Here is a 21,029-nt window from a genome sequence, read left to right as displayed (position 1 = left end):
TCTCATTATTATAAAAAACAACAACAAACAAACAAGAAAAGACTAAACACTTTTATGAATATATGAGTTAGGTCTGAAACAAATAGTTGAGTATTGATTAGTTGATTGACAGAAAATTATTTGGCAGCTATTTTGATTACTAATTAATATTTTCATTAAATTTCCTATCAAAAATGCCAACATTTGCAGATTCTAGAGAATTTGATTTTTTCCTGTTTCTTTTTTATTTTTTTACATAAAGAGATTATTTTTTTTTAGTTTTTCACTGTTTGTCAAAGAAAAAGATTCCTGAATATAGGGATCCAGTGGGAGCAGTTCAGTAGATCACCAAACTGAGAAAAGAAATCATTATGTCGTGATCTTGATGACAAAAGAAAAACTGTTGGGCAGCAGCTGAGGGGGAGCAGATACAGAGGGTGTTAAGATGGATGTTGATACTGAGGTAAGTGCAGCCAAACTCTCACTTAAATGTAACAATCAGATGTACATAGAGTCATTATATATACAAATCAACCAAAACATTTAAACCTCTGAGAGGTGAACTGATTGACATCGATCATCTTGTTACAATGCAAAGTTCTGCTGGAAAACCTTGTGTCCTGGCATTCATGTGAATGTCACATAACATGCCCCACCTACCCAAACACTGTTGCAGACCAAGTACCCCCCTCAATGTAACATCATTCCCTGATGGCAGTGGCCCACCAGCAAGAAAGAGCAACACGCCACACCATAAAAACCACTGAGGAATGACCCAAGGAACATGACAAAAAGCTAAAAGCATCGACCTGACCTCCAAATTTGTGGGACTTGCTGCTACCTCAAAGGTACCCCCAAACCACAAGGGGGCCTCCTTGGATCAACCTGTGGAGGCATCCACACAGGATCTCTGTTGGTCACCCTGTGCTGTCCATAACCAAGGTGTTGGGGGGGGATCCTTTAAGTCCTGAGGGTTGTGAGGTGGGGTACTCTATCAGATTGGAATCTGGGGAATTTTAAAGCCAGGTTGACACTTTGAGCCCTTTGTCACATTCCTGGGGTCTTTCCTGAACAGTTTTTGCTGTGTTGCAGGGTGCAGTGTTTGGGTGGGTGGAGCTCGTTAAGTGGCATCCACATTTGAATGCCAGAACCAAAAGTTTTCCAGCAGAACATTGTATTGTAATGAGATGATCAATGTCATTCACTTCATCTGTCAGTGGTTTGAATGTTTTGGCTGATCGTTGCAGTTTTATAATGGATTCCTGTTCCTACCACAGCCCCGCTTGTGGTTCTAGTAAATCCCATCTGCATTGTTTACACCTGGTTTTCAGAGGTGGGAAATTGTTCTCTGCAAAAGTCACCGTCACAAATTGTGTGACCTCAGTAAATCCAGCAAAATCCATAATTAGCTTCCGTATACACGTCTCAACCATCCCTTACGCACAGATCATGAGGAGAGGGCCGCACCCTGAAAAACCTCACACAAATAACGCAAACTTTTGCTCTAGCCAATGGCATCTCTTTGATTAATATATCACCTATGTTAAGGCCTGATAAACTGGTGTAAAAACTGCAGGAAATCTGGCCCTTAGACTGGGTTTTCAGTTTTTGTTTTTTGTGTTTCACTCTTAAATACTAATCACACAGTATGTGTAAGGGTGAGGCAGCAATGAGGCTTATCCACATGCAAATGATACATAAAAATGTATAGATGATCAAAGAGGTGATCAAATCACCAATACATTTTAAATATTTGTGTTCAAAATTTTCACAATAACTACATGTAGAACATGTAATTAAAGGAGAAGAAAATCCAGGGAAACTGTGTCTGAGAAATACTGTGTGAACAACACTCTCTAAGGGTGATCATATTTTTCCATATAGAGTGTTTTGACAGCAGTGCATTTCTAAAGGCCAGGACACACCAAAACCACATCAGAGAACTAGTATGCTGCCTCACTTCACCTGTGTCTCGGCCAGAAAGTTGTACATGAACACACTGCAAAGACTAAGACCAACAGCACGTGCTTAAGAGCTCAGTGGCTAAAGAGAAACTATCTGACCGTATAAAACAAGTTTGTTTTTACAACATTGACTGACAGCTGACTGTCAGCTTGGTATGCCAGGGCCTTAAGTCTCTCTTTGTATTAAATTTTTCCATTTTATGTCCATTTTCTTTCAAAAAGATGCCTTCCTAGCTGGGTATTTTGGAATTCTGAATTAATATCTAATATCTAAAACTGTAAGGTAAATCTATATTCTTAAAACTCACTTCAAAGACAAATGGACAATTTTTAAAATGATTTAGTTTTCTAATGAGATTTAACAAGTCTCTATTTGAGACAAGAAGGTATCATCTGCATTGGTAATTTGATGTTAGATGCTGCAGTATGATCATTTATGTCAATAGGAAGTAACAAAGGGCATAGCACAGATCCCTGGGGTACACCATATTTCATTTCTTTTTGGCCCATAGCCATTAATAATAATAATTATATATTTTTTTTAAACACAACAATTATACATCATGGAACATAGGTACCAGTTGCCAAACCATTAATAAACATTACCATGAAAGCCATCAACAATATTAGATAACAACTGGAAAGAATATTGGTTCGTGATGAAGTCCTTGGTGTGCTGGGTTCAGTGGTGGACAGTAACCAAATACTACCTCTACCTCACGCATGCATAGCTCAGATTGGGCAGCTCATCAGCAAAGACAGGTAGAGAGGAGAGGTCATCCGCAGGCGGCGTTGGTTATGCAGTGTTAGTAACGGATACAGCAGCAGCTGGAGGTAAAGACTCCCTATCACATCACACATGGACGACTTTTGATACTTAAGTTTTTAAAAGTAACTACTGCAATGTATTTACTCAAGTAATTTGACTTAGCAACTTTCATTTGTAATTAAGTGATATTTGATCAGGAGTGCTGATCATTTGACTCAAGTAATAGAGTTGTGTTCTTTGTCCACCACTGTACCTGAGCAGATTGATTATGTAATGTAATATGTAACACGGTGGTGTTTGTTTGTGATTGTTATTGTTATTATTATTAGTTGTAGTAGTAGTAGTAGTAGTAGTAGTAGTTGTAGTAGTAGCAGTGTTCTGAGCTGTGACTTCTTCCATCCCACAGGTCAGGACATGACCACAACATCAAGGCATCCTCTTCCTGGGTGATGGAGAAACCCAAGGAAGCACAACGAGCTAAAACTAAGAGGACCATGTCCAGGGGCCCATCAGAGGACACTCCGGACGCAGCAGTCATTCAGGTACTGTAGACCGATACATTTCCAACACTGGCTGTGTATGAGAAACTGTGCAGCTGTTTATATATAATATATGTCAAGTGTCTCTGCTCATTCTGACTGGCTAAATGGTGAAAGTTCTACAGAAGTTAGAATACTGTTTGAAAATGTAATGAAATAAAGTGTAAAACTACAAATTTAAAATGAACAAACCTTGCCAGTGAGTGTTCCAGGTAAAGAGTTAAAGAGATACTTTGCAGATTTTCATCCAGCTTTCTATTAGAACAATGTGTGTAGTTTGTGTAAATGAACAAACTTCCCTCCTTCTAACCAGTGTCTGCATACTCCCCCACTCCCCACCCTCCCACCGAAACACCAGAGTTCTGCTGGCTCTTGAGGCTGTTGCTTGAATTAATTTCCTATTTTCCCACTAGTCACCAACCTTGTTGCCGCCACCACATACTCAAAAAGCATTCAAGAGACAACACATCTGCCTCTCTCTCCCTCTGTCTCTCAAACTATCAAACAGTAAAACTAGGCAATGCTGATCTAATATAAATCAAGATACTGTTTCTGTATTTCCTATTTATCCCCTAAAATGTTTTCAGAAATGTATTTTAGTGCCCTGTTTTGCTGTAATGGTGAGAGTTTGTGAACAGGAAGAGAGCACCATATTGCATCCTGTTCAGGAAAATGGAGGCTTAAAAGACAGATCAAACAGTAAAACTGAGCAAATATGAACCAAGATTCTTTCACAGTGTCATCTATTTCTCCCCTCAAAAGCTTACCGGTTAAACTGGAATACGAGAAACTAAAAATTAGTTTAAATTAAATAAATTAAACTAAATTTAAATTTAGATTATATTAAAAATTCAATAAAATTATCCAAAAAAGGAAAAATCTCCAGAAAACTATATTCATATTCAGAATAATTTTATATCTAAAACTATTTTTCAATAAAATAAGTGCATACATGTTAAAGGTCATTATCTTGTTTGTTTTTTAATTTTTTTGGCACTTATTTTCAGGTACATTTTTTGTAACTTTTCTGATCATTTTTTGGCCTTGTCTTCTTAAGTTCTGTTTTGGAAAGAAATGAAACCAATTTGCTCAGGTTGCAAAGGATTAAAGACATCCCTGCAAGCAGGTAGCCCTGTTGAAATGGAAACACAAATCCCCGGCGTGCTGGGCTGCTGGTCGAGTCAAGCCAAGCCAGAATATGAGTGTGGAGAAATGGCAACGCTCAACACTCTGCTGCTCTGAGTTTTACTGCGGCAAATATGTGAACATTATTTGAATACTGGCCTTCATTTGAAAACGTATCTTATATATGGTGTTTGCAGGGTGAGCTGAGGTCATGTGAATATGAAAGTAACATTGCTGTGTGTTTTTGGGAGTCTCTGAGTGTAGTTCAGCGTCATTATGGGGTTGAAGTTGCTTAACATCTGCTGGAGAATTCTGTTGCTTAAGGTGTAAAAGAGAAATAAAAAAGCAATTAGTCCACCACCATCACTCATCCACTGATGCTTGTGTGTGTGTGTGTGTGTGTGTGTGTGTGTGTGTGTGTGTGTGTGTCCAGGAGTCAGTGGAAATGAGGAAAATGGAGACCAGCGCCAGCAGTGCAGTCTCAGCCCCTGGCTCAGGTCTGGAGTACCAGGGCAAAGCTGCTTCCATGCCTCGACTCAATGCTGAGCTGCAGGTATGTCCTCATCCCTGTCATCTGGGTTCATTTTCATTTGGTTTTAGTTTGAGTCATTTGAGGAAAATGTTTTTTAGTTTTAGTCACATTTAGTTATCATTCAATATTATGTCACTTTTAGTAAACAAAAATAAGAACCTCTTATTCTACATTCCATTGGTAACATTTTTCTTTCCCTTTAACTGTGCATGTTCATGGCTCTATGCCAGCAACAGCTATGGCTGGATACTTTTTTGAGGGTGGGCGTTATCCATCTGTGTGCCTGTTCATCCCATTCAATTTCAATTTCAATTTCGATTTTATTTATAAAGCACATTATCGCAAATCACGGTTTGCCTCAGAGGGCTTTACAGTATGCAACATCCCTCTGTCCTTAGACTATCACATCGTCAAAGGAAGAACTCCCCAAAAAAACCCTGTAACGGGGGGAAAAATGGTAGAAACCTTAGGAAGAGCAACTGAAGTGGGATCCCACTTCCAGGATGGACAGATGTGCAATAGATGTTGTAAATTACAATTAAATTACAGTAATGACATAAAGGAAAGAGAAAGAGAGAGAGAGAAAAAGGAGGAGGTGAGAGAGAGATGCACAGCAATAATGGTAACAACAACATATCATATTACAATAGTGATATTAATAAATGCAATTTATGATAGCATGTGATGTTACATGCAAATATTGTAAGTGTTGATAACAGTCCCATGTGTATATTGTCACGAATGCTATATCTCAAAAACACCATAAGGAAATTTCTTCAAATTTGGCACAAACGTCCACTTGGACTCAACAGTGAACTGATTAGAAATTGGTGCTCAAAGATCAAGGTCACTGTGACCTCACCAACATGTGAACATGTTTTGTAAATATACACTTACTTTGAATTTGATGGCTGCAACATGTTACAAAAAAGTTGCAACAGAAGCAACCAAAGACCGTGGAAAGCTGTGGAATGCACAAAAATCACCTGCCTGAGACATTCTGCAGGTACGCAGGTTAACTCGTTATAAATGACAGCATCATGTCTGGTTATAAAAGGGGAATCCTTGAAAGGCTCAATTGTTCACAAGCAAGGATGGTTCATCAGTTTTTGGCCCAAAGAAAGTTGAGAACCACTGTCAAATATCAACAACATCCAGAAACACAGCTGATTCCTCTGTGCTCATCCAAGACTGACTGGAAAAGTGTGCTGTGGTCTGAAGAGTCCACATTTCAGATTGTTGTTTGGACTCATGGACGTTGTGTCCTCTGGGCTAAAGAGGAAAAGGACCATCCAGATTGTTACCAGCTCAAAAAAATGATAATAGCTCCAAATGGCTTTGAGCCCAAGATTCAGTGGGAGAGGAAGAGGGTAATTGGGTTACTGCAGAGAGTAGTGAATCTGGTGAGGAGGCTTAATGAAAGGATGGAAGGAGCGAGGGCGGACAGAAGGCCACCTTATTGACTTGATGTCTTATTTTTCTCACCTTTTGAACAGAGGGCAGGAAATCCTTAAGTCAATTCATTTCATGCTGGCCTTTAGGAAATGTCCTCTTACTGGAGTATGATGGGCACGGCGCTGTACGGTCTGAGCTGTGGGGCTGCAGCCTCAGTCACAGCACTCTATCTTTCACTTCTTGGAGATTGCTTTACTTCTGTACGATTTGAGCTAAGCTTTGCTGGGATCAGGAGGTGACATCTGTTCTGACCTGTTCTCCACTTTAAGGTCTTTGTTTGAACTGTGCTGACATGGGAACCTCAGTGAGTCTGTCAGTCTGGCTTCTTGCTCTGTTCACAGTGAAGATGCCCACAAAGCAAAGTCAGCTCAGCTGATGTGGGACGTAATCCTAATTCTGCACTTTCATGACAGTATAGTTCAGTGTGTGCAGAACCCCATCATCATTTACAGGATATGTTCTTTTAGGCCCCTCTCCAGATAACATTCCTCAAGATATCACAGTAAGAAGCAGACTGCAGGATGTGCTGACAGGAGCAGAGGGAGTGAGAGCTGTGCAGATAAATGTCTTCCTCCTGCAGTGCATCATTTTGTCTTCTTGTCATATGATGAAAATGTGCAAAAATATTACAGCAAAGCATGATTATTGTAGTGTACAAAAGTTAAGTTTTCCCAGGAAGATTGAGTAGTGTGATTCCCAAATTGTTCACTCAGATTCCATGTCAGTCCATGTGTCATTAGTTCTTTTGATATTCAATTTGAAATCTAAAATCAGGAAATGAAAACACCATTTTTAATTTCATTGTTTGTTTTTTAATCAGATACCGAAAAACAAATACTGGTTTGCTTTTCATACATACACATACAGATTTTTTGCATTGATCAAAACTAGGAAATTTTAAAAACTGGGACATGGGCTGCATTCAGCCAGAGTTAACCTGCTAACCCAGCGAGGACTTTCACAGCGAACTGGTGGCCAGCGAAATGGTGGGCGCTGGGGGATTCATAAACGAAATAACAAAATAATAAATAGTTTTTTAATTTTCCAATTTTAGATTTCAACTGAATATCCAAAGATCAAATGATACATGAATTCATGTCCTTAACCTCCCTGGGATGCCTGACAAAATCCTCAGGAAGTAGAGCTAAAGACCTTGGAGATAGGTCTGTCCAGCTGTCTCCCTTCCATCAGATCCAACTCCCCACCAGGTGTTGATCACTTGTCAGCTGTGCTCTTCTCTTCACCTGAGTGCTGTAGACATGCAGTCAGTCTGATTATATGGCCACAAAGTTGATAAGCAATCCTTCGCTTACAGTGTTCTGTAACCAGTAACATGAATCACCCTTTGAACACTGGGTCTCAATCACTAATGTGTGCCTAGAAATGTTGTTGCCGCGCATAAAAGTAGTGCGCACACAAAATTACCTTTACCAATTTTGTTCTTACCACTGTGCGTGTTAATAAATCGGAATCATTCTACATTCACAAGAGAGGGCCTGAAATTTGCAATCAGCATACTGCCACATCCCCTTTCTCTAAATATGGATTTACAATAATCTGGAGGTACATCATGGTGAAAGCGGTGAAGTTGTTTCTGAGCACATATTCAGGCCCTGACACACCAGTGAGAGCAAGTGGTGAGCATCTGTGAATGTCTTTGCAGTGTGAACATGCTGATAAGCCATCTATCACTGTCTTAAAGATGTAATGCTGAAAATACTCTGAGCAGCACAGAAGTGCAGTCTGCTGTCATAATGACATTTCTCTGCTGCCAGGAGGCGTGTTCATGTGTTTCAAGCGGGAAGACCTTGTTTTTAACACTGTGTCCCAGGATCCACAGTACTCTGTTCACTGACTGGCTGTGGGTGTTCTCTTGCTGCAAATCACCACTAAAAGTTTGGTTCCAGACCCAGATATGTAGACATGAGCCCAGCTGCAGTATGTGTATAGTTGGTACCGCTCAACGTCCCTAACTAGCTCTGGTTCCTTCCCCACCAGAGAGGTAATGCTCTGGGTCTCTAGATCTGTGTTGCCAGGGGGCCCATTGATCAAGAACCACCCATCACACAATAAACATCACACAAACTAAAGTATTAAAAAAAGACTTTAAATGAAAGAAGTAATTTTAAATACTAAACTTCTGAAATTAACATTTTTTTTATTTATGACTTTATACTTAACCCTTTGAAACCTGAGCAAATCCACTTTGTTTCTTTCAAAAACAGGGAAAAAAGATGACAAGCAACTTAGCAAGAAATGGCCCAAAAAAATAGCAAGAAATTCCGAAAAAGTTACAGGAAAATTTTGTTAAAATAAGAAAAAAAGTAAAAGAAAATTTAAAAAAAGAAAAAGAAGATTATCTCAATAAAGTACTAAAAGTACTTTTTTTCTATATCAGAAGTAAGAGAAATATAAATGTAGTTTTCTGGACATTCTTTCTCTCGTTTTTTGATAATATCTCATAAACCATCAGAAGTCACCTTTTATTAATTTTTTTTGCTGTTTTATGTATTTCTTACCAAATTTTTCATTATGTTTTTGCCCGTGTTTTTGAAAGAAATCAAACCAATTTTCTCAGGTTTCAGAGGTATAAATGCTGGTAAAAGGCATCTAAATACAGCACAAGAAACTGCTGTCGATCTAGGTGTTAAAGGGTTAAGCAGCTATGTGTAGCATATGAAAATCTGACTTTTTTTGCTGCTGATCATGATTAATATTCCTTACCTCTTTTTCTGCTCTCCTTTTTCTTTCCGTTTGTCTGGTCTTTATTTCTCTACTGGTTAACAGCGGAGCCACTCACGCCACTCTCCAGGGACCCATCTAGCTGTATGTACACACTGTCACACAACATGTCATACACTGGTTTGTGGTTTGAAATTGTGCAGATTTATCTGGTTCAGTAAGGTATATGTATGCCATTACTGTCATACAAATACATTGTCATTGTAATGTGAGATGGTAATGTTAGATGATCACATGGTCTTGCATGGTTTAATATCTTACCAGATGCAGTGTCACTGTGGACAACTTAAAGCTCCCCTGTGCAGCATTTTAAAACCTCAAACTTTGACATCTCCTCCGTCTCCTTTCCCTCAGAGTTCGGTCATCTACAGTACTTCTAAAGAATTACATTTAAAACCCTCTTCAAAAAGATATTAGTCTACATTTTCCAAAAAGCCAGTCATCAGTCATTTGCCCACTTTCTCTCCATGAGTCTAATAGACACGCATGACTTGAGATTCTAAGTTATTGTCTACAGGGAGTCTGTCTTAGCTCTCCTTTAAGGAATCAGCTCCCACTGTTTTGGACGGAACACCTGATTCTTTACTCTTCAACAGACAATGAGAATGTGGTCCTGTTCCCACGCTGCAGACTAAAGCTATTCATCCTTTTGCTGTACCATGTGGCCTGACAGTCATTATTTCTAAAAATACACACATCATTTAATTTCTGGTCTTATGCTTTTTCTTTGGTCAGTTGTTTTAGACACATTATATGGTAAATAAAATTTTCATATTTGAATGTGTGAACATACCAGCCCCTGAGTAGAAGCAGTTAGATCCTACTTAATGGAGTGTGTCAATGTTTGCACAACTAAGGAAGAAAGACAACGCTTGGACAAACTTAAGGTCCCGCTTCCAGATGACAGTAGGCAGGTTTCCATTAACCCTCCAATTGTGCAAACTGAAATTAAAATATGCCTAATGGAAACATGTCAATTTCTGAAATTGAAAAATTTGTCATTTATTGCAAAAAATGTTTTACGCTCGCATGAGGTGGGATTTCAGGCAATTCAACAAAGCCATATTTGGCAAAACAACAAGGTCACATGATGCTATGGCTACGTGCTTGTCGGTAGGAACTGGCTCCCTTGGGCATGATGCAACGGGCGCTACAACAGGTGCTATTCTTTAAAAGTTGAGCGGATGATCCGAAAGTTTTGAATCCACAATTCCTCTTTGAAATCGTGGACTATCAGCTCCCAGAAATCCTTCATACGTGGCCACTCCTAGGTATGAGGGTCTTGCCTTTTCATCATCACTCCATAACACGCCTACATGGCCTTGGATTGGAAATAATGATGGCTAGTGCGGTGTCTGCAATAGAAATAAAGCTGCTAATGTTTTGAACATCCATCACCATGCTTCATTGAATGTTATCACCAAAGGAGAAGTCGCAGTGCATCATTCAGTGGAAACGCAGTCATCTCGACATTGTGTTTTATCAACATTTTGAAAATATCACTTGCATTTGCAAGCCTGTGCTTTTCCTACAGTTAAAAGCCAAAATGACTGCTGGCAAAGGGGTCTATTAAGAAAAATGTCCTTGGTCACTCCAAACTGATGGCAAGAATATGGCAGGCAGGCCAGGTGACTGTCTGCTGTGTCCAGGTTTGGTTACTCAGCTGTCACAAACAGGGAAATCAGGCAACAAGCAGGTATAGTGAGGGGATAAAGGAAAACTGACTCCCAGCAGACATTGGGGGCAGGCTTACAGGGAGCCAACACGATGGCAGTCTAAACTAACAAATTCAGGAGGAGCATGACAGGTGAGCAGGTCAGGTATAGGCAACAGGAAAAAGCACAAGCAGATCAAGTTAGATAGAGAATAATAGAGAATGAGTGGAAATGAGTGAAACACTGCGGGGCTGATGAGGGGAGAGTGGAAACAGGTGAGAGAGGTGACTGGGAGTGATGGGAAAGATACATCAGATGGATGGCTGGATGGATGGATGGATGGATGGATGAAGCTGGAGCTGCTGGATGATAAGCTTGAGTGAGAGATGACTCTCAGTGAACCTTTCTGTCTCTCTCCCTCAGTCTGTCCCTGATGCCAGCCCTATGAAGCGCTCAGCCTCGACTGCGGCCCCAAACCGGCCCCAGGAGGTCAACTTGAGGGACTACACCCTGGAGAAACCCAGCCAGGACCGACCCCACCACCATCACCACCACCACCGCTGCCACCATCGCAGAGACAGGGACAGAGATAAAGACAGAGACAGAGACAAGAGGCAGAGGTCTTTGGACACACCTCTGGGTGGACAGCCACACAGCTCTGCTGGTCAGTCAGCATTGTCACACACACACACACACACACACACAGTCTCTAGTGCACAGTTTTAGGAACTGGGACCAGCACCGTGTCCTAGCTGGATGTGACTTGAGTGAGTGTCAGTGACTAAATGTGTTTGATGACGTTATCATTCCATGGGCTAGGCCAGGATTTGCTTCCACCTCAGGAGGCAAAATTTCTTTAGTGCCAGTTTGTTTGTAGCATTCATGCATGTACTTTGAAACATGACAATCATGGGACAATCATTGTTTTACCATTATTGTCCTATGGTGCCTGCACAGTATATTGTAAGATCTTATGTACCAATATAGAAAATAATTATGTTTAAATCAAACATAAAATTACACATTCTCTTAATTTTGAATGAACTCTTAAACCCTGTGAGATCAGCAGGAAAATGTATCTTTACAAAGCTGTAAACAGCTTTTTTCTGACTTTCGTGAGATCTGTGGTTCTCACAGGACAGCCACACTACAAACATATGATGACTTGAGATGAAGGTGAAGATGAAGACAGGATTATTATAGACCATGATGCATTGCTGTAGATGAAACTACCCAACTGAATATAAAGGAGTCAAAATAAGCACTACCTTAAACATCTATGGAGTTGAAACCCTATTGTTATTATATATCATTGTAATGCTGATTCAGCTCTCACTCCTCAGCATACTTCCAGCTACAGAAACTATTCAAATATCGAAATGCTCAGCTCTTTAACAACATGTTTGCTTGTATTCAACTTTTTTAAAGTAAGTGATTCTTACTTAAAAGTCAGCTGTTATAAAAGTTAATACATCTGTTCTCAAATCATCACTTTTATCTACATCATTAAAATGTTAATACATGTACAGATAATATAGTACAACTTCAGGAACCTCTAACACATCAGGGTTAAACAACTTCATCCGCTGAACTCTTACCTACAGGCTTTTTCCACAGAAGACATACTAAAATGTCACAGTAGTGTATAGTGCGGGAGGTACCAAAAATGAATAAAACAAGGTCATGTTTAACTAAAACAAGCATTTGATATGCTATTGCATGGAGTGTGTATAGATAGAGATACTTAAAATATTTCTTTAGCTTTGGGATGTGTTATCAATTTTTGGGATTATTATTAATAAAAGGCAGATATGACTTGGCAGATGCAACTTTTAACCTATGTATAACATTATATTACGTTGCTCTTATCTTGAGTACACAAATTAACCTGAATGAAGGAATGAATAGACCAAAACAAGGGAACAAAATGTATCTTGAGGCCATGCTATAGCATCTCGGGATTTAGTAAAACTTGGCCTTGATTTTTCTCTTCCTCTCTCTCCATGGCATCTCCCAGGCTCTGTACAGTAGGACAAAAACAGGTATAAATATTAAACTGTATTATGGCTGAATTCCATTTAGCTGCCTCAGTTTCAGGACCTGATATTGTTCATGCTGACTCACTGACATGCTGTCATGATTTACCATGACTCTTGGATAGAACACAGCCATAGTCACTGTTATTAGTAACACCTGTGCTCCTCTTACTATTACACGTCAGAATGTCAGCTGCAAAAGTTGACTTAAGGTTTTTTGTTTTTTTTGGGGTTTTTTTCATACTTTCATTCTTTATTTCGTACTCATAAATTCTTTGACAAGAAGACTGGCACTCACAGCACCAATGAACCAAAGTCAAGACTCGAGAAGTTAGAATTGCCAGGACTCAGAGCACAGACACATCACCTTTCAGCCTGCAATATCCTCATCGTCTTCATCATCTCTTCTGCAGGCACTCCAGGAGAGCCAGTGTCTGACCTCGCTGCCTCCAGAGAGCGAGCCCATGAGCGTGGACGCTCCCACGACAGGAAACATCACTCCTCCGTGGACAAGCAGCGCTACTACTCCTGCGACCGCTACTGCAGCCGGGAACACTGCCACACCAAATCTGCCGCTGCCAGCTGTGCCGCTTCCCCCAGCGAGGGGCAGGAAACCAGCAACAAGCAGGTGGGAGGGCAGAGGCTAGAAAATTATCAACAATTATGATGACTTGAAACATGAAACAGCCATAAAACAACATTTGATTTAGGGGTAGTATATTTTTTTGTAAATACAATATGTACCAAATGTAACAGAAAATGAAAACATCTGATTGCACCTGCTGTTAAAAGTAATAACATTTCTGCTTCATCATATCACACCTTTGTCAGTTAAGCTCTGATCATCAAGTGTGCAATGTCAGTTGATGTGACTCACTTATTTCACAATAAACCATTCTTCAGGAAGGATTTGCACATATATACAATATAAAATGTTACATCTTGAACCCACCCTCAGCAGAAATATGCTCATTCAAACCAACTTAGTCCTTTACAGCATGTTAAAGATTGCTTAAGGCTTTTTTTTTTTTTTACATATGAATTACTGCAGTCCATGCTAGACAAAACACCTTCGTATAGAACTGAGAAGTATAATGTAAGAACCCAAGGTGATATGGTTACAATAAATGTTAGACACACTGCATTTTAGTAGGGACAGACATGAACGCTAAATTTATCTGACAGTATTCAATATCTTTGAACACTATTTTCCCACAGAATGTCATTCTGATCAGAAAGAAAGATCCATTTAGATCTGAGAACACTAAAACTCTAGGACAGGCTTGGGCGGTATCTATTTTTCTATAGTGTCACACCTTCCTGTATTTGTGTAAAAAAAAAAAAAAAAGGAAAAAAACGTAAAAGCTAAACTACTGAAGTCATTATAACATTTCTAATCATAATTTTCATGTGACTTAATTTTTTATTGGAACACCCAACTGGAGGTTAAAACTATGCCTCCTGCTGCTGCCCGCCAGTATGTTTTTGCCAGGTTTGTGGTTAGCTTTGCCAAAATGTCACACAGTTGCTGTTAAACTGGGTTCATAAACTAATGAAGAGCCAGAGTTGTGCTTCAACAGAATCCCGTCTGAGAAAGAAAACCCAAAGAGGACAAGATTGTGGTATAAAAGATTGTTGAATTATGTGATAAATTCAGCGCATAGTGTGATCATGTTAAAAAGACAATTAATCTTGTTTTTTTTAAAGCATAGGAATACATGTAGTTCTACATGACACAAGTAGAGTCCTTAATTCAAAGCAACTGGACTTTGTGTTTGTGCCAGAGAATATTTTCATCAATTCAATGAATTGTTGAAGGCTCTCTGTGTGTGAACAAAAGAGTACCCTTACAGAAATTATGCTTAATATAAAATGCTGGGTGATTTTTAACATGAAATAATTGATCCATCCAAATGTCTGTTGATCCAAGCAATAAATATTAGGTAACTGACTATAAAATTGGTCTCTCACTTTGGCCACCAGAGGGCTCATGTCAGTGCGGATGCATCTCACCTTGCACAAAGCAGAGTTTTCCCCAAAGGCTTTCTGCCTGAAAGCCCCAAAAATAACACTTTATTGAGATATTCCATCTACAGATAGTTTATAGTTTATTCATAACATTTCAGTAATACGGTCGCCCTGAGATTCAAAACATTACAGCATTTCCATAACACTAAAATGTTATTTTGTTTTTTTCAAAATATGTTTTGTTTTGGGAAAAGTTGTGTTTTCTGAAATGTTGTAGCGTTTTGACCGTCAGGGCCACCGTACCTACCTGTTTAAACCTAATTTAACTTGGGCATTTTAAATTTCGATCTTTCGTAAAAAAAATTCAGTTAATAGCCTGGCTATAATATGTTTAAATCCCTGAACTCAACAGGCTTATATTTGGGACAGGCTTTTACAATCATACAATCAAACTGTTTATTTAAACCTCTTTTTTTTTTTTTTTTTTTTTTTTTTTTACATCTCTCTTGTTTATTTCGCCAGTGTTACTATCTTCTTTGGCTTCAGTAAAATTAACTGAATGCCTGAAATGTGGAGAATCTTACCAACTATCCATGTGTGTACCATGTCCATATCGACAAAAGTTCTAACATTTATCGTGCGATCTAAGCAAGATCTAACTAAGATCCAGTGTGTAGCTAACAATCTGGTTTTACATTCAAAAACCTTATATAAAGATATACTGCATGGCAACCAGACCGAGCCTCTAATTGTGCCTCTAATTAATTCAAATTGTGTAGCCACACCTGGCTAGTAAAAGAGACTGGGTGTTTATTTGGGACTAGGCTTATATTGATGATGATGGATGATGGATGAGTGGATAGTGTGTTGAATGATGAAGAGACACTACAGGAGACAGACTAAACGCAGACTCTGTTGAGGTATTGTGTGATCCCTTTGCATGCTCTTAGTGCTGCTGTCTCCTCTGTCTGCCTTCAGTGCAGCCTCTCATGGCCTTTCACTTCTTTTCCCACTTTCTCTTTTCATCATTTTCCATCCATTTTGTCTGTGTGTCCTTACCTTTCTATTAGTGCTTGTTCTTTCATTCTGTCCTATCTGTCTGTCCTCTCCCTCATTTGATCTCTGTTATCCCTCATGTCACATCATCTTTTGGTGTATTTCCTTTCCTCCCTGCGGTGGTCCTGTCCTTGTCTCCTTCCCTTTTTGTTTCCTCTCTTACATAATTTCCTCATCGTTCTATCCTTTCAAATTGCTTGTCCGATTTTCATCTAGGGCAGTGGTTGGGTTAAAGGCAGCCCAGTGGTACTGAGCTCCAGTTCGAGCACACCAAGCCGCGGACGTCGGCAGCTCCCCCAGACCCCCCTCACCCCGCGGCCCGGGGTGGCCTACAAGACTGCCAACTCATCCCCTGTGCACTTCGTGTCTGGCCAGGCCTCTCTGAGTCCCAGCCGTCTGAGCCGCGGCCTGTCGGAGCACAACGCCCTCCAGCACAGCGGCTCCCACCACCTCCCCTGCCCTGTCACTCGTATCAGCTCTGAGCCCTTCCTGGGCCGGAGCCACGGCGAGGCCCTGGGCAGCCTCTATGGCAGCCTCAGGGACCAGCTGGACGTCTTTCAGGATGCGGCGTCATTGTCGCCCAGTGCCCATGCCGGACGCTCATCTCGGACTGCACTGCCTCGCATGATGGAAGACCTACTTCCTGCTACGCAGCAGAACCTAGTGGTGCCCAATGGGTACCACTTCAGCTTTGGGGGCAGCACCAGCCCAGGCTCTGGCATCAGGGCACCCAGGTATTACCAGGAGGCAGAGGAGGACGAATGGTGCTAGCATGGCTTTAAACCAACCTTTTTATGTTTTTTTAAGGAATTGTGATGAGTTCATCTTCTTTGAAGGCTTTAGTTTACATTGTCGCTGTGTGTATTTAATGCTGTATTTGACTCCTAACAGGGAGAGGATGGGGAGGACGTCGAAACAGGGAGAAAGCTTGAAGTTAGTCATATTCAAATGTGAAGAAAAACATGTCATCTTTATGTAAGGGCACGTAGCATTAGGAGACAGAGGACTGGACTTTCTGCCAGTATCAGATTTGTCTTACAGTAGCTGTCCTAGATCTGCCTTGACTTGTGTGTTTTGTAGACAACACCATATTGACCCTTAAACAGAATGACATTATAAACACAGACTACACATTAAGATGAAAATATCTCCGAAAATATCTATGTTGGAAGAAAAAGGAAAATCCAGAGAAATCGTTGGATGATGTAGATAAACTACCAGATCTGCTGTGTATCGTTCAGAACTGTGTGTCGTTCAGAAACGAGGCTCTTGTTACTTTGAGGGCTGGAAGTCATAAAAACTGAAGTGATAAACGTTGAGGTGATGAAAGTGCATGTGAAGTAAAAAAAATTGGGGGCGAAAACAGATGTGAAATGAAAAATAGAGAGTTGAATTATCAAGTGATTTGAGGAATTAAAAGCCACTTTGATTTAAACAGATGTCATGATGAAAAAAGAGGCATGCTCCATTATTTCCCAGTCTCATAATCATCATTCACAACACAAAATTGCCATTTATCATTTAAGAAACGTGGCCTGAAGGGAGGGAGTAACAAAATATAAATGAAAAAAATGAAGTGTTAATAATAGTAGTAGTAACACATTTGAACTGAAAAATAGAGTAATACATTAAAAAATAAATAAAAGTTCAATAAAGTTTATGAAATCATTTGACAATTTAGCACTCAATATTACTTAATTCACATAGATTTCATCACTTCCATTTGTTTCAATTATTTTTTGTCACTTCTTCCCTTGAGGCCACTGGCCTAAAATTACAAATGGCAACTTAGTGTTGTGACTGATGAATGTAAGACAGTGAAAATATTACAACTGTTTAAATCAAATTAGCTTTAAATTAATCAAATCACCTGAGATTTTTTCACTGTATTTTTTGTTTCGCATCCATTTGTACCCCCTTATTTTTCAGTTCACATACATTTTTATGACTCCATTTTTTTGACTTCCACATAGACTGTACTACATGTCACCGCCTCCATTTGTACAAAAATGAAAGCCAAAATATATCAGGTACAGGTGCCGCCATCTTGGGCTAGTGATGTCATTTGGAGCAGAGCAGGCCTTTGGGAGAGCAGCTCAGCCTCTGAGCATATTTTGCAAGTAGCCTCTCCTTTTATTGGAGCAAAAAAATCCTCTGTAGCCCAAAAAGCATTTTTCCCAAAGACCACCGTTATAGAAAAGACATCTGTAAAACTGTTGAAAGGACACGTCCAACTGCTAACAAGGTCAACAATGAATCTTTCCGTTCTGAATTTTTGAGCCATGTCGGTTTTATATTTGTAAAACTTTCCCAGAGTCGATAAAAGTGATTTAAATATCTGTGATGTCATTACAATTTTAAGTGAACTTGTGGGCGGGGCCAGCGGGAGAAACACTACTGGGCGCATTGAGTTGGCCGCAGACTAAAATCTTGAAACATAAAACTTTGAAAACTTGAAAGCCTGGTGTATGAGCAAGGCGAGGAATTAGCGGACAAGCCCAGCAGGAGGAACACTATTGCACATAGTGGGCCACACAAGTGAGAAACTCAATTGGAATGAAAAGGCGTCATCTTTGGTCCACTGTCTACATATTATGAAAGTATCTGAGCCCGAGTTTGTCCAGTAGTGATTGGGGGGATGGAGCTCAGCTCTCCATACATAATTCATGAGTCAAATATAGCTGTCTGTCATGATGTCCTCCTTTCTTTTCATGACATGAGATCAATGCACACAAACTCAAAAGCCAACTAATTAAAACCAAACTTATTAGAAAATTGAACATCGGGGTGATAAGAATGACCTAAAATGACAGAAACCGTATTTAGGAACAATGTATTTGACGTACTGAGACTCCATGGACTTCACTAATACTGAGACAGCGGACTAATGGAGTTGCTTGCCTGGTACATATGCCAAAAAAGTTTTAGAGTTTCCAGGTTTATCTCTGAATATACACCGTAGTGTTTCTCTTGCTGGCCACATAGACTTTACATTATGATGACATCATAGATTTTTAAATTGCTTCTCTTATTCTATTCTTGGCTTGGAAAAAGTTTTACAAATATGAAACCACAATAGCCGAAAATTTCAAAATTGAACAAGCTTATTCTGTAATCTCATATATGACTTTGCTAAATGTCCCAATACTGGTGTAAAATCAATAAGAAGATTTGAGATAAAAAAAACAAAAACATAATTGAGTCATAATTGTCCTTGTTCGCAGTTGAGGTGTCCTGTAATCGGTTTTATAGATGTCTCCTCTATGGCGTTGGTCTACAGGGAAAATGCTGTCTGGGCTGCAGGGGGTGTTTTTGCTGCAATATTGCAAGTGGCTGCTGGAAAAAAAATCTGCAAGGCTGAGCAGCTCTCCAGGTGCCTGCTCATGTCTTATCCACTAACATGGAGGGGAGGGCGGATATGAACTATGCTGCAGCCAGCCACCAGGGGGTGATCCAGATGTTTTGGCTTCAGTTTTGGAGAGCTGTTGAGTCAAGCTAAATCAGTTATGTTTATAAAGCCCATTATCACAAATCACAATTTACCTCAGAGGGCTTTACAGCATACAACATCCCTCTGTCCATCTTTTACACATACTCTGTGCTTCCACTTGTCATATTGCACGGCACATGCTGCTTTCCTCCAGTCAAATGAACTGTGTACCGAACTATGCGGCTAAATTTCTATAAAGAAATTAATTGTCAAAGGCTTAAAAGCAGCATTGACTGTTTTTCCCCGTCATTTAGGGAAAACATCCTGTAGACACAACACTGAGATATATTCACTTTAAAAAGTTGAAAAGCTTAACATGTTAGCAAACGGATGCCTGATCATGCTGATGCAAAGCAACAGTAACATTCATATGGAGCTGTGCTTCTGTGAGTTCTGTCTCTTCAGCTGCTAAATGCTTCATATTTTTACCAGCTGGTCTCTAACCAGAACCTGTCTGCTGCTTGGTGTCCAGCAGGAAGTGTTTATCAGAGCTGAAAGATGGTTGGTGATTATTCTTAGTGGATTTGTCCCACCTGTCACATTACATGCAACTGTTTCTCCATTGTGCAGAAAAAAATATTGATTAGTGCGGCTTTAATGAGAGATTCTAACTATTTTCAAGTTTTAGAATCACCTGATGTGTTTACCAGATGAAATCACTTTTGTAAAGACCTGCATGTTACAATGGCAGCATTGCTGGATATTCACTATGGATTACTACAGAGCAACACAGCATTTTTGCAGCACTGCTTCATTCTGTGCAACACATTCAAAAGAAAGGTTTGACCTTTTTCCACATTATGATCAGAGCTAAGAGTTTAACACACTGACCAGCAGGCCAATTCATTTTGAAGCTGTATTTCATGTTAGTTATCGACTCTAACAGGAGCCGAAGGTTTGAAGAGAGTCTGAGAATCAGAATGGCAGTTTAAACAGAAGGTGATACACAGGGCAAAAACAGGTCAGTAGTTGAGAGAGAAGAAAGCTTAAAATGTTTGAAAACCTCAAAGACATGACACTGTACAAACACTGTTGTTTAGTTTAGGACTCTACCATTCCATGATGATGCCTAATCCTTTATGACATTCCCTTTGTGTCCGTTGAACAGACAAAGTGCTGTCACACACAGCGCTGATTGTTTTGTCTGTCCAACGTTTCTTGCAAACTTTAAGAGAGAAGCAACCCGTGGAAGGGGTAAGTTAACGGACTTATTTTTTTTCTGTAGAAATGTTCTTGTAGATGTTCTCTTTCCATTGTGTGCAGTTTTTTATATGAAACGAAAAAAAAACAAAGGTGTGGTTTATGTGAACTGCTTATGGTTTGCCATCGTTTCAGGTCTAATGTTTCTTACAGACTTCTTTGCGATGTTTTAAGACAAAGTGCCTATCCTTTTAGATAAACTGTAGAAAAAAGATGCAATGTCAACTGTTTCTAATGCATCCACACTTGGTTCATTCTATATGTAGCTCTGCAGGAAATCATGTTGTACAGAAAGCCTTATCTGCAAGCAGAAAAACAATTCATACAGGACGCTCAAAGAAAAGGGAAAGGAAACATGACCTTATGACCTCTTTTTTTTTTGTTAAGAAAAAACAACAACATAGAATGATGTTTGGGTGGGGGAGCAAGAATCAATATTGTGACCACAATATGTGAAAGTTTAAGTTTTAAAAACTGCATTAAAATACATCAATCCAGTTAAATGAATGCAAGCAGCAC

At 39.7% G+C, this 21,029-nt stretch overlaps 1 pseudogene; it reads left to right on the top strand.

The window, feature by feature from the left end:
* Positions 1-17,167, top strand: part of LOC121943980 — a 93,658-nt pseudogene extending 76,491 nt beyond the window's left edge.
* The last annotated feature ends 3,862 nt before the right edge of the window (positions 17,168-21,029 follow it).

This window comes from Plectropomus leopardus, chromosome 6 (genome assembly GCF_008729295.1).
Source record: "Plectropomus leopardus isolate mb chromosome 6, YSFRI_Pleo_2.0, whole genome shotgun sequence".
NCBI classification, from domain to species: Eukaryota; Metazoa; Chordata; class Actinopteri; order Perciformes; family Serranidae; genus Plectropomus; species Plectropomus leopardus.
Note: the sequence above shows the minus strand (reverse complement) of the source record. Positions and strands in the feature narration are given on the sequence as shown.